Here is a 14880-nt window from a genome sequence, read left to right on the forward strand (position 1 = left end):
ATCAATAAAGCTGTGATTTTTAAAAAAAGATACATTTCAATTTTGCTGTTAAGTGATAAAGGCAAGTCACAGAATAATAAACATTGTAGAATTCTATTTATATAAACAAAAAACATACTTTCATATGTGTTTTAATGTTTTATGAGCATTTACTCATATATTGTTTTTGTAATCTTTAAAAAGTTTAATTACAAAAAGGTAGCCATCCTAATATATAACAAAATAGAATTCATAGCCAGGAAATATCGAGATAGGGATATGTTATACCTATAGATGAAAAGAAACTCAAGAAGCATATCAGCTAATTTTAAGGTATGAATCTCATTAGGATCCTAATTTAAGTAAAGAGAATAGAAATATTTATAATACAATTGGAAAATTAGAACACTGGATATTTGATGGTATTAATAAATTATTGTTAATTTTTTAGGTATGATGGTGGTATTGTGATTATGTTTAAAAAGAATTCCTTATCTTTTATAGATAGATGCTAGTATTTACTTTTTAAATGATATTATGTTTGTCATTACCTCAAAATGATCCAGTAGAAGGGGTGTGGAAGAGTTTGTGTAGTATGGATAAAATAAGAGTAGCCCTGAGTAGTTGAAGCTGGATGATGAATTTGAGAGGGTTCATTATATCCTTCTCTCTGCTTCTGTATCTGCTTGAAAGAGGTATAGTATAGCTTGATGAAAGAAACAATAGACCAAGAAGATACAACATACATAACATATATGCATCTAACAACATAATCTCAAATGCAAGAAGAAAACCAACAATATTGCTGATCTTAGTATATAAATCTCAGAACTGATAGAGCAAGTAAACAAAAACACAAGCAAAGACATAGATTATCTAAATAAGACATTTAATAAACTCATATTTATATACAACCCTCCACAAACCAAAGAATGCTTGTGTATATTGTATACATATAACATTCATATAAACTGACCAAATAATGATTTTAAAAGAAGCCTCAAATTCTAAAGAATTGAAAGCATACAGACCATGTTCTGAGATCATCATGTAATAAAATATATGAATAAATAAAAAGATAACCCATGCTCTTTGATAGTATGGCTTAACATTGTAAAGATATCCATCCTCCTCAAATGTTTTTTATAATTCTAATCCCAATCAAAATCCTAACTAGAATTTTTTAGGAGTTAACAAATTTATTCTAAAACATATGAAAAATGGGTTCACAAATGGTGCAATCATTTTTCAGAAAGAAGGACAAAGAAGTGAGACTGGTCCCATCAAATATTAAGTTACACTATAAAGCCATGGAAATTTTTTTTAATCACGGTATTGGCTCAAGAGTAGACCAATAGACCAATGGAACCAAAAAGAGCTCAGGGACCCATGAATATAAGGGAATTATGAATATAAGGGAATTACAAATAAATAGGAAAAAACTGACTGTTTAGTAGGTTATAGTGGGGAAAAGCTCCCATGATATGGAGAAAAATAAAACTGCATCCTTACCTGATATAATATACAATGAACTTCAGCTAGAGTAAGAATCTATACATAAACAGTGAAACTAAAAATGTAGGAAAATATTTGTGACCTAAAGGTGGAAATTTTCTTAAACAAGACCTAAAAATCATAAACCACAAGGTAAAAAAATATGTAGATTTGATTTCATTAAGATTACAGGTTTCTATTCAACAAAGGAAGCCATAGTCAAAGTTGAGAGGGAGAAGATACTTTCAACATCTCAAACTGACAAAGAATTCATAATTAGAATATATAGGGAACTTCTGCAAATCTGTAAGTAAAAGTCAGAAACCCGTTCTATAAATGGCAAAGTGTATAAGCAAGTAATGCATAGAAAAAACAAAGTAATAAAAAGTATATCAAGAGATGATCAAAATTAGAAAATTATCTAGTGCCAAATATAAGCAGGGCTTTCAGAAACACAAACATGGGTCTAAGGTGGGTTTTGTGCCTTTGGAAATGTGGACTGATGGAGCCTTTCTGTAACATAGCCTGCATGTACTTGGTGAAATTGAACATACATCCATCCTATGACTCAGAAAGCCCACTACAAATTATACCTAATTGAAAGAAATTCTCCCCCAGGACTATGAAGGGATGAGAACAAGGATGTTCGTCAGCATTTGTCATGGCAGTGGGAGTTGGAGGCAAATTCAGTATCCATCCTTGGAGGAATGGATGAGTCAAATGGACTGAATGTATGCCATGAAGTACCAAGAAACATGTTGTACTTGTTGGGTTCTCAAGGAAGCAGATGCTGAGATGCTGAAATGGAGTTAGATTTATTGTGGAGCTAACACCTGGGAAAGAAAAGGAAAAGAGGCCAGAACTAAGATGGCCTGAGGAAGGAATCCTGTAGGGGGTAGAGATGGTCCAGACTTTGAACTGCCACTCAGCTCAGTCATTGACTGGGGACCACCCAGAGAAGAGCAGAGCCTCACTCAAAAGCTGAGATAGACCCTGAAGAATCTAACAGCTTGAGCCATCAGCTGACCACACACACACACGTACACAAGCACACACGCACACACACGCAGACACGCACACACATGCACACACACATGCACACGCATGCATGCACACACACACATGCACACACACATACAAACAGCCATTGGGGAAATCCAAATTAAAGCCACATTGAGATGTCTCTACACACCAATTAGAAAAGTTAAATTTAAAAATAGTGATAATACCAAATGCTAGTGAGGTTGCAGAGAAACTGAATCTCTTACACATTGCTGATGTAAATGAAAACATACTTTGTTAGCTTATAAAACTAAACACTCACTTACCGTATCACCCTGCAATGACATTTCTGGGCATTTATCCCAGAGGGATGAAAACTTACATTCAAACAAAAGCCTGTATGCTAATGTTCACAGTAGCTTTACTCATAACAGCATAGGAAACAGCCCAGATGTCTCTCAATGGATAAATGGTTTAACAAACTCTGTCACAATAAAATACTATTCAGTCATGAAAAGGAATGAACGATTGATACATGCAGCAACCAGCACAGACATCACTAAGCATATGCTTAGTGGGGGAGAAAGCCAAACTCCAAATGTCACATGCAATATGATTTCACTCAGATAGCATTCCCAAAATAAGAAAACAACAGAGATGGGGAAAATGTTAGGGATTTCCAGGGGATGGGGATGGATGGAGGTGGTGGCATGGATGTTAATAAAAAGAGGTAGCAAGAGGGAGTTCTTTTGTGGGGTTGGAGCAGTTCTGCATCTTGACTGAGGCGCTGCTTACACAAATCCATACCTGACAAAAACACCTGACATAAACTTGCATAGAACTGTATGCACACACAAACCCACATAGAGACAGAGAGAGAGAGACAGAGAGAGAGAGAGATGAATGCAGGTTTAAAAGCAGTGAACACCGAATAACTTCTGTAGCCTAGTTAATGGTAGTGTGTACTTATGTCGATTTTCTGGTTTTGACATTGTACTCCAGTTATCTGTCTTAGTCCATTCAGGGTGTTATAACCAAACACGTAGCTAGGTGGCCTATAAACAACATAAGTTAATTTCTCACAGTTCTGGAGGCTGGAAGTCCAAGACCAAGGCCCTGGCAGCTTCAGTGTCTGGGGGAGGGCCTGCTTCCTGGTGCATGGACTGGTCATCCTCCCACTGTGTCCTCTCGTGGTGAAAGGGACAAGAGAGCTTTCTGCGGTCTTTTTTTTTTTATATATAAAGGCATTAATCTCATTTGTGAGGGCACTGCCCTCATGACCTAATCACCTTCCAAAGGCCCCATCTCCTAATGCTATCACCATGGAGATTAAGATTCCAACATATGAATCTGAGGGAGACATACTCAGTCCATTGCAAGATGTCACCATTGGAGAAATCCAGTTGAAGGTTCACAGAACTCTGTACTCTTTTTGCTACCTCTTGTGAGTTTATAATTATGCTAAAACCAAAAAGCTTTCTTAAAAATACATATACAAATTCTCAAGTAAAAGATAGTAAACTTGTTACCTTTTCAGGTATTTGATGCCTTTATCTGTAAATCCTTTCGAAGGAAATATGGCATGAACAAATATTGAGACAGGGATGTTTCACCAACCCTCAACTCCCCTTACTCAAGGGTCGGGTCATAATAACAACATCTAAGTAATCCAGAAATTATCATTTTACTGAAAACAACGAAGACTATGTAGATGGAGGGAGACGAAAGAAGTACTATTTTTATGGCCGGGCGCGGTGGCTCACGCCTGTAATCCCAGCACTTTGGGTGGCCGAGACGGGCGGATCACGAGGTCAGGAGATCGAGACCATCCTGGCTAACACAGTGAAACCCCGTCTCTACTAAAAATACAAAAAATTAGCCGGGCGAGGTGGCGGGCGCCTGTAGTCCCAGCTACTCGGGAGGCTGAGGCAGGAGAATGGTGTGAACCCGGGAGGCGGAGCTTGCAGTGAGCCGAGGTCGCGCCACTGCACTCCAGCTTGGGCGACAGAGCGAGACTCCGTCTCAAAAAAAAAAAAAAGAAGTACTATTTTTAAATCTGCACCTGTATATCAATATACATAAATACATAACAGATAACCATATTTTATAAGAATACACATATATTCAGGGGTATACGTCAAATTTTTAAAAGGGGATTTGGCGTGGTCCTATCATTATGAAAGGGGATTCGGCGTGTTCCTGTCCTTATTTTACTCATCATGTCATCCCTCTCGTCTACCAGGCGTCCAGGTACTGAGGACCAACCTTCCCTTCCTTCTCTGGCTAAAACAGCTTTCCCAGAGCCACCGCTGGCTGGACGCTAGACGGCGCCGCTGAGTTCCCCACCACGCCCCCCCCCCCCCACCCACCCACCCCCCGCCAGTCCCCACCACCCCGCCCACACCTGCGGTTCCTGCAGAGAGGATGCTCAGGTGACCGGGCCGTTTGGACGACTTGGTTCAAATTCAGGATCCAGGTAGATGCAGCTGGGGAAAGCAGGGAGGAATGGGAGGCTACAGACAGAATCGCCACATGCCTGCCTTCCTGCAGGGCTTGTCTTCTCCAAAGTCCCTGGTCAGTCACATGTTTTACTTGGCTCCCTTCCTTCTTCCTCGCCTTCTCCAGACCCTCTAAGCATGTGCCTTTGTCTCTTCCCAAACCTCCTGAGTCGCCTGAGGCCCTCTGGTGGTTCAATTCTTTATTGGAAGAACAAGCAACATGTTTACCCCAAGGGTTTCCACGGAGAAATACAAACACGTCTATTATTAGCAAGAAAAGCAGCACTGATTTGTTGAAGAACTAGGGAATTGTTTTAATTCTGCAGATTAGTCTCCCCTTGTCTTTGGTTGAAGTAACACAACCATCTCCATAGAGGTTCCTAAGCATAGAGGAAGATTGTATTGTAACAATACAAGGCTGCCATGACTATGTAATTGGCCATAATTGAAGACAAGAATGGTGGGAAGTATGGGTTTGCAATTACCTAATATTCCTGTCCTAACCCATTTCAGGAGATCTTGCTGCGAGGTGCATGTTACCCATATAACAGACCCTGGGAGTATACCCAGGAGCAGTGGTGGGGGATCACAGAAGGGGCTTTAAGACGCCCCTGGTGTTCTATGGCCATTAGCTACCAGGAGGAGCAGCTGCACCCCTGGCTGACCACAGATGTGGCTGTCAAACACAGTGAGTTAACAAAGGACAGTGAAACAGGGGGACGTGCAAGTCAGAGGAGATGCCTGCTTCCTCCTAGATCCCCACCATTTTCCTGGCTTTCTACTCTATTCCCAAAAAGAAGACACACTGGGGTAGAGGGCTGAGGGGAATAATTCAGTCCACAGATGCAGTTTTCTCTCTTTTTGCTACCATGGCTCTGAATGAAGAGCTAATACTATACTATTCCCACCTGTGATGAGCCCCAGTCCTTTTGATTCTTTTTCTTCTTCATCATCCATCCAAATGTCCCCAGGTGGTAAACAGGCTAGCAAACCTGTTATCCTCTCTTCTGTCCCTTCCACACATGTTTTAGCTTTAGTGGAAGCTCACAGAATAACCCTCAATTATCCGTTGTGGTCTGTAGCATTACCTTCCTAAAGGAAAGCTGATGGGTTCTTTCAACAGGTTTGGGGTCCACTCCCAGCTAACAATTAGTGTGACCTTAGCCGGGCACGGTGGCTCACGCCTGTTATCCCAGCACTTTGGGAGGCCGAGGCAGGTGGATCACGAGGTCAGAGATCTAGACCATCCTGGCTAACACGGTGAAACCCTGTCTCCACTAAAAACACAAAAGAAAATTAGCCGGGCGTGGTGGCGGGCACCTGTAGTCCCAGCTACTCGGGAGGCTGAGGCAGGAGAATGGCGTGAACCCGGGAGGCGGAGCTTGCAGTGAGCTGAGATCGCGCCACTGCACTCCAGCCTGGGCGACAGAGCAAGACTCCATCTCAAAAAAAAAAAAAAAAATTGTGTGACATTGTTTTCCTTTACCATTGTTTCTAGTTGCCCAGGAATCTAGTGGGAAGATGTGGCTGTGGTCTGGGGCAGGATATTTGGGGAAGCCTGGTGTCCAGGGATATTAGGCAAACAAACTTTTGCATTGCACTTAGTATTTCAGAAACCCAGCTGAATAGCTCTTATTTTTATGGCACTAAGAAAGTAAATCTTAAATCTTTACTCTTAACACCATTAAGACAAAATTCTTATGAAAATTGGACAAAGTGCCTTATAGCAGCTGATATATTTAAAACATCAATCATTTTATCCTTAGCATTTTTATTTTTACTTTTTAAAATTATCTGAGCATTGTTTCAAAGCTTGTTAAACCACTAAAAGACAAAGGATTATACATGTCAATGAAAGGAAAATAAAATAGCAATTATTTTAGCATGCGGGCGCAATCAAGTCATAAAGAAAAAGGGTTAGTAGCTCACTAGACAATAAATTTTTATAAAGAAGAGCCAAGAAAAGTATTGCTTTGAAACTTTTTACTTTGAACCTTCAGCCTTACTGAAGAATTTGTTCGCTATACTTTAAAAATTTATTATTCTGATCATATTTTCCTTGATTTAAGAGTAGTGTCTTCAACATTAGCTGATATACCTACTAATAGCATCCCACGTCCTACCATCATTTCTTACATCTGACATCTTCTGCTGTTGATCCATAGGTTAACAAAACAAAAACTACACACAGAAAGAAGGAAAAAGAGAGGGAAGAAAGAAAAAAGAAGGAAGGAAAAAAGCAGAGACCACTTCCAGAATGATAGTATGAGGAGCTCTGCAGACCTGCTCCCCAGCAAAACACTCATATCTAGTTAAAAGATTCTTAAGCATTTAAAGTCTCTGGAAATTGCTCCCAATAAGAACAATGAGAATCTATGACACTTGAGCCATGACTCACTTCCTCCCTCCTCCATCCCCCCAACTCACTTAACAGAAGCTCCACTCTGGATGGATGTAGCCAGGAAAACACAGCTCCCTCTTCACCCAGCTCCCAGTCAAGGAATAAAATTGCTCCCCAGAAGAGGCAGGCCACTAGCATTCCTCAGCCCCCATTTTGCACAGGCTAAATTGTAGATGAGTGCAGCTGAGAGAATGGAAGCTTCTCTCCTCCACCCAGTCCCCACTCATAGGCAGAGACTACCCCAGGTGATGCAGGTTGAAATTACTGAGGCCCCAATTGCCTTTGGATCAGAGGTTCCATGCTAGAGCAGCAACCTGAGAAGACAAGAGGTTACTGCCACCACGCAGAGCCCTGCTCTGTAAAGCAGGAGGGCTCTGAGAGAAGCCAGCCACAGCCCCTACCCCCAGGTCTCAAGCAGTGACTCAAAGATTTTGCCCAAAGGAAGACGTAGACCATAAGAACAGAGAGCGCTGAAGCTCTCCCCCCACCCCCCAAGAAACTAACTTGATTGAAAACAGGATGCAGGGAAGTTCAAGCATAAGGGAACTCGCAAAAACAATGGAGATTTTGGTGGTAAACAATAAAGATAATGTGATAAACTGTATGCCAGCTAGTTTACCAGAGAAAACAAAACAAATAGTTAAGAAGAGTCCTTCCACTGTCTGAACAAACCCCAAAGACTGGACTCAAAATAATCCTACAAAGGGACCCAAATTTATCTGGATCATACTGTGAAGCATTGCATACTCCAGGCATTGTAGAAAAACAATAGAAAATCAGCCAGTAATTAGTGTACCCTGACAGCTGGGTGTGATGCCAACAGAGACTGATGGCTTAGCAAAGAGATCAGGAAATGAGAAAATTAAAGAGAGCCCTGTTAAAACTTCTGTCACCCCAGGTGACTGACTGTACGTGTACCTACTAAGGCTGTGCCCTCTGAGGAGTGAAATCAGAGGCTTCACATTATGGGGAAATACACTTCACAAAATAGTCAAGCAAAGTCACTAAACAAGCCAAAAACAACAAGAAGCCTTGGCCAGGAGTAAGGAGTATGGGGAGAGGAGGGCAGGATCAGTATCCAGAGTTGCTCCAATATATTATCTAAAATATATTATCTAAAATGATCAGCTTTTAACAACAAAGCATTATGAGACATGCAAAGAAACAGAAAAGTATAACCCACAGAATAAAAAAAACAGGCAACAAAAACTCTGTGAGAGGGCCCAGATGGGGGAATTAACAGAGACATCAAAGCAGCTGTTATAAATATGGTCAAAGTACTAAAGGAAACTATGCTTAAAGAAGTGAATGAGGTTGTGACAATGTCCACTCAAATAGAGAATATTAATATAGAGACAGAAAGTATTTTTTAAAAGAACCAAATGGAAATTCTGGAGTTGAGAAATATAATAACTAAAATGAAGAATTTGCTAGAGGAGCTCAATAGTAGATTTGAACTGGAAGAAGAAAGAATCAGCAAACCTGAATACAGAATTATCATTGGTTCTTGTAGGTTTGGGGATAGGCGGTGGAGTTAAGAGCAATGTTTTAGGGGCAGGGGTGGATCTCACAAAGTACACTCTCAAGGGTGGAGACAAGTACAAAGAAACTTCTTAAGGGTGGGGGAGATTATAAAGAACCTTCTTAAGGGTGGGGGAGATTACAAAGTCCATTGATCAGTTACAGTGGGGCAGAAACAGATCACAATGGTGGAATGTCATCAGTTAAGGCTATTTTCACTTTTGTGGATCTTCATTTGCTTCAGGCCATCTGGATATACACATGCAGGGGATATGATGGCTTAGCTTGGGCTCAGAGGCCTGATACCAGGTTCAAGCAATGCTCCTGCCTCAGCCTCCCAAGTAGCTGGGATTACAGGCACGTGCCACCATACCCAGCTAATTTTTGTTTTTTGTTTTTTGTTTTGAGTAGAGACAGGATTTCACCATGTTGGCCAGGCTGGTCTCAAACTCCTGACCTCAAGTGATCTGCGTACCTCAGCCTCCCAAAGTGCTGGGATTACAGGCATGAACCACTGCACCTGGCCAGAAAATAAATTTCTATTGTTTAAGCCACCCAATCTGTGATACTTTGTTATGGAGGTCCTAGCAACTAATGCACCTACTTTTCAGAAATAAAAATGATTATAAAACAATTCTCTATGCCAGAAAATTAGACAACTTAGAAGAAATGAACATATTTCTAGAAAGACACTGCCAAGACCAGCTTGGTCGGGAGACCCTAACCCAGTGGCACTAGAGGAATTAAAGACACACACACAAAAACATAAAAGTGTGAAGTGGGAAATCAGGGGTCTCACAGCCTTCAGAGCTGAGAACCCTGAACAGAGTTTACCCACGTATTTATTAACAGCAAACCAGTCATTAGCATTGTTTCTATAGATATTAGATTAACTAAAAGTATCCCTTATGGGAAACGGGATTAACTAAAGGTATCCCTTATGGGAAAGGAAGGGATGGGTGGAAATAAAGGGATGGGTCTGGCTTGTTATCTGCAGCAGGAGCATGTCCCTAAGGCACAGATCACTCATGCTATAGTTTGTGGTTTAAGAAAGCCTTTAAGTGGTTTTCTGCCCTGGGTGGGCCGGGTGTTCCTTGCCCTCATTCCGGTAAACCCACAACCTTCCAGTGTGGGCGTTATGGCCATCATGAACATGTCACAGTGCTGCAGAGATTTTGTTTATGGCCAGTTTTGGGGCCAGTTTATGGCCAGATTTTGGGGGGACTGTTCCCAACAGACACAACTACTGAAGGTGACTCAAGAAGAAATAGAAAATCTGAATGGACCTATAACAAGTAAAGAGAATGAATTAATCGTGTTAAATTTCCCACAAAGGAAGGCCTGGATCCAGATGGCTTCAACTGGTGAATTCTACCAAACCCTAAAGTAGAATTAAGATCAAACCTTTACAAACACGTCCAAAAAATAAAAGAGAAGAGAGTATTTCCCAACTTATTCTATGGGGCCAGTATTATCCTACACCAAAACCAGGCAAAGATATCACAAGAAATGAAAACTACACATCAATATCTCTTATGAGGCCAGTCGCAGTGGCTCATGCCTATATCCCAGCACTTTGGGAGGCCGAGGAGGATCACTTGAGGCCAGGAGTTTGAAGCTGCAGTGAGCTATGATTGCACCATTGCACTCCACCCTGGGTGATAGAGTGAGACCCTGTCTCTATAAAATATATGTATTATATTTTATAATAGATATAAATGTTATATATATAGAGAGAGAGATCTTATTAATATAGGCACAAAAATCCTCAACAAAATACCAGCAAACAAAATTCAGCAGTATATAAAAAGAATTATACACCCTGACCAGCTGGGATTTATCCTAGGAATACAAAGTTGGTTTAACATCCAAAGTTCAACTAATTTAATACATCATATCAGTAGAATAAAGGACAAAACCCACATGATCATTTCAATGGATGCAGTAAAACATTAACTAAATTCAATACCCTTTCATGATGAAAACACTGAACAAACTAGGAATAGAAGGAAACTTCATCAACCTGATAAGGGGATCCATCAAAAAAAAAAAAAAAAAAAAAAAAAACACACACACACACAGCTGAGATCATACTTAATGATGAAAGACTGAATGCTTGCCTGCTAAGATCAGAAATAAGATAAAAATATCTACTTTTATCACTTCTATTCAACATTGTCCCAGAGGTCCTATTCAGGGAAATCAGAGAAGAAAATTAAATAAGGGCTTTCAGATTGGAAAGGAAGAAGTAAACTATCTCTATTTGCAGAATGCAAGATCAAGATACAAACTATAGGCTGGGCGTGGGGGCTGAAGCCTGTAATCCCAGCACTTTGGGAGGCCAAGGCAGGATGATCACTTGAGCCCAGGCACTCAAACCTGCTGCTTCTAAAGGGCACATCACAGAGCTGCCCCAGCCCCAGGTGTGCTGTCAAGTGGCCCAGCTATCCTGGAACCACCACCTCCTCCAGCCTATTTGAGCATGAAGAGGGTTCACTGAGGCAGGGGTGTGCTTGGAGAAGGGGTGCCATGGCTCTCCTCCCACCACTTCAAGTCACATGAGGGGCCCCCAGGGAATGACTGGGAGAGATGCAGCACCTGCCTGGGGAAGGGGCATGGGAGAGGACCCCCACACCCTGGCTACCTGTCGAGTGGTTGTGGAAACACAGAGGCCCTTCCTATCTGGAGCTTGCCATAGACCCCACAAGTTTGGCACATACATGAATTTAGAGACTGGTGCCTACTTATTGCCAGAAGATTGAAGGCGGAAGGCCGGCCAACCAGCCTGAGATGACCAGGCAGTGGGAATAGCCTGCACCCACCTCTTATAGTGACAAGGATGATGGGAAACTCCAGAGAAAGTGGCCTGTGGACCTCTTGAAGATACATGTATGCCCATGTTATTGCACCTTGCTTTATTGTGCTTTGCATATATTGTATTTCTTACAAATTGAAGGTTTGTGGCAACCCTGCATGGAGCAAGTCTATCAGCACCATTTTTCCAACAGGAGGTGCTCACTTCGTGTCTCTGGGTCGTATTTTGCTAATATGTGCAATATTTCAAACATTTTCATTATTATTATATCTGTTAGGGTGATCTGTGATTAGTGATCTGTGATCTGATGTTACTACTGTCATTGTTTTGGAGCACCATGAGCCAGGCCCGTATAAGACAGGGAACTCAGTCAGTTAATGCTGTGTGTGTTCTAAATGCTTCACTGACCATTTCACATCTCTCCCCCTCTCCTTGGGCCTCCCAATTCCTGAGGCACAATAACATTCCAGTTAGGCCAATTAATAACACTACAGTGGCCTCTAAATGTTCAAGTAAAAGGAAGAGTTGCACGTCTCTCACTTTAAATCAAGCTCTAGAAATGATTTAGTTTAGTGGGAAAGGCATGTCAAAAACCAAGACAGGCCAAAAACTGAGTCTCTTGCACCAGTTAGCCAAGTTTTGGATGCAAAGGAAAAGTTCCTGAAGGAAATTAAAAGTGCTACTCCAGTAAACACATAAATGATAAGAAAGCAAAACAGCCTTATTGCCGATATGGAGGAAATTTTAGTGGTTTTGATATAAGATCAAACCAGCCACAACATTCCCTTGAGCCAATGTCTAATCCAGAGCAAGGCCCTAACTCTCTTCAATTCTATGAAGGCTAAGAGAGGTGAGGAAGCTACAGAAAAAAAGTCTGAACCCAGCGGAGATTGTCTCATGAGGTTTAAGGAAAGAAGGTATCTTCATAACATCAAAGTGCAAGGAGAAGCTGCAGCAAGTTATCCAGAAGACCTAGCCAAGATCAATGATGAAGGTGGCTACATAAACAACAAATTCTCAAAGTAAATAAGACAGCCTTCTGTTGGAAGAAGATGCCATCTAGGTCTTTCATAGCTAGAGACATTCATAGTCAATGTCCGGCTTCAAAGCCTCAAAGGACAGGCTGACTCTCTTGTTAGGAGCTGATGCAGCTGGTGATTTTAAGTTGAAGTCAATGCTCATTTACCATTCTGAAAATTCTGGAGGCTTTAAGAGTTATGCTAAATCTACTCTACCTGTGCTCTATAAATGAAACAACAAAGCCTGGATGACAGTATATCTGTTTACAGCATGGTTTACTGAATATTTTAAGGCTACTGTTGAGACCTACTGCTCAGAAAAAAACTGTTCTTTTCAAAATATCACTGCCCATTGACAATGCACCTAGTCACCCAAGAGCTCTGATGGACACGTGCAAGGAGTTAATGTTGTTTTCATGCCCACTAATACAACATCCATTCTGCAGCCTATGGATCAAGGAGCAATTTCAACTTTCAAGTCTTATTATTTAGGAAACACATTTTGTAAGGCTCTAGCTGTCATAGATAGTGATTCCTCTAATGGATCTGGGCTAAATAAATTGAAAACCTTCCTGAAAGGATTCACCATTCTAGATGCCATTAAGAACATTTGTAATTAATGGGAAGAGGTCAAAATAACAACATTAACAGAAGTTTGGAAGAAATTGATTCCAGCCCTCCTGAATGATTTTGAAGGGTTCAAGACTTCAGTGGAGGAACTCACTGCAGATGTGGTGGGAATAGCAAGAGAAGTAGAATTAAAAGGGGAGCCTGTAGGGGTGACTGAGTTGCTGCCATCTCATGACTAAACATGAATGGCAGCCAGGCGCAGTGGCTCAAGCCTGTAATCCCAGAACTTTGGGAGGCCGAGGTGAGTGGATCACCAGAGGTCAGTAATTCAACACCAGCCTAGCCAACATGGTGAAACCCCTTCTCTACAAAAATACAAAAATTAGCAGGGCATGGTGACATGTGCCAGTAGTCCCAGCTACTCAGGAGGCTGAGATAGGAGATCCCTTGAACCCAGGAGGCAGAGGTTGCAGTGAACTGAAATCGTGCCACTGCCCTCTAGCCTGGGCAACAAAACGAGACTCCATATCAAAACAAAATAAACAAAAAAAGAACCTTGAATGGATGAGATGTTGCTTCTTATGAATGAGCAAAGAAAACGGTTTCTTCTTTCTTTTTTATTTTCTTTTTTGAGACAGGGTCTTGCTCTGTTGCCCAGGCTGGAGTGCAGTGGTGTAATTATGAATCACTGCAGCCTCAAACTCCTCAAGTAATCCTCCCACCTCAGCCTCCGAAGTACCTAGAACAAGTGAATGCTACCATGCCTGGTTCTTTTTTTTTTTTTTTTTACGTATAGGCAGAGTCTCACTATGTTGCCCAGGCTGGTCTCAAAGTCCTGGCCTCAAGTGATCCTTCCACGTAGGCCTGGGAGGATTCCAGGCTGGGATTACAGACATGAGCCACCACATCCTGCCTGTTTCATTAGATGGAATATACTCCTGGTAAAGATGCTGTAAACATTGTTGAAACGACAACAAAAAATTTAGAATATTCCATAAACTTAGTTGATAAAGCAGCAGCAGGGGTTGAGAGAATTGACTCCAATTTTGAAAGAAGTTCTACTTTGGGTAAAATGCTACCAAACAGCATTGCATGCTACAAGGCAATCTTTTATGAAAGGACAGTCCATTGATGTGGCAAAATTCATTGTTTTCTTATTTTAAGAAATTGCCACAGCTGCTCCAGCCTTCAGGAACCATCACCCTGATCAGTCAGCAGCCACCAAGACCAAGGCAGAACCCTCCGCCAGCAAAAAGATGATGACTCACTGAACGCTCAGATGATTGTTAGCATTTTTTTGCAATAAAGATTTTTTAATTTAAAGTATGTACATTGTATTTTTGACATAATGCTATTGCATACTTAATAGGTCACAGTATAATGTAAACATAACTTTTATATGCACTGGAAAACCAGTGGATTTGTATAACTCACTTTATTGCAATATTTGCTTTATTGCGGGGTCTGGAAGTGAATCCACAATATTTCCAAGGTGTGTCTGCACCCGTTGTGGGTTGAACTGTGTCCTCCAAAAAGATATATTGAAGTTCTAACCCTTGGTTAGAACTTGTGACCTTATTT

The 14880-nt window shown here is 41.2% G+C and overlaps 1 pseudogene; it reads left to right on the plus strand.

The window, feature by feature from the left end:
* The first annotated feature begins 3797 nt into the window (after positions 1-3797).
* On the plus strand, positions 3798-14589 carry LOC131384328 (tigger transposable element-derived protein 1-like; annotated as a pseudogene).
* The last annotated feature ends 291 nt before the right edge of the window (positions 14590-14880 follow it).

Source organism: Hylobates moloch, unplaced genomic scaffold (assembly GCF_009828535.3).
Source record: "Hylobates moloch isolate HMO894 unplaced genomic scaffold, HMol_V3 SCAFFOLD_1, whole genome shotgun sequence".
NCBI lineage: Eukaryota > Metazoa > Chordata > Mammalia > Primates > Hylobatidae > Hylobates > Hylobates moloch.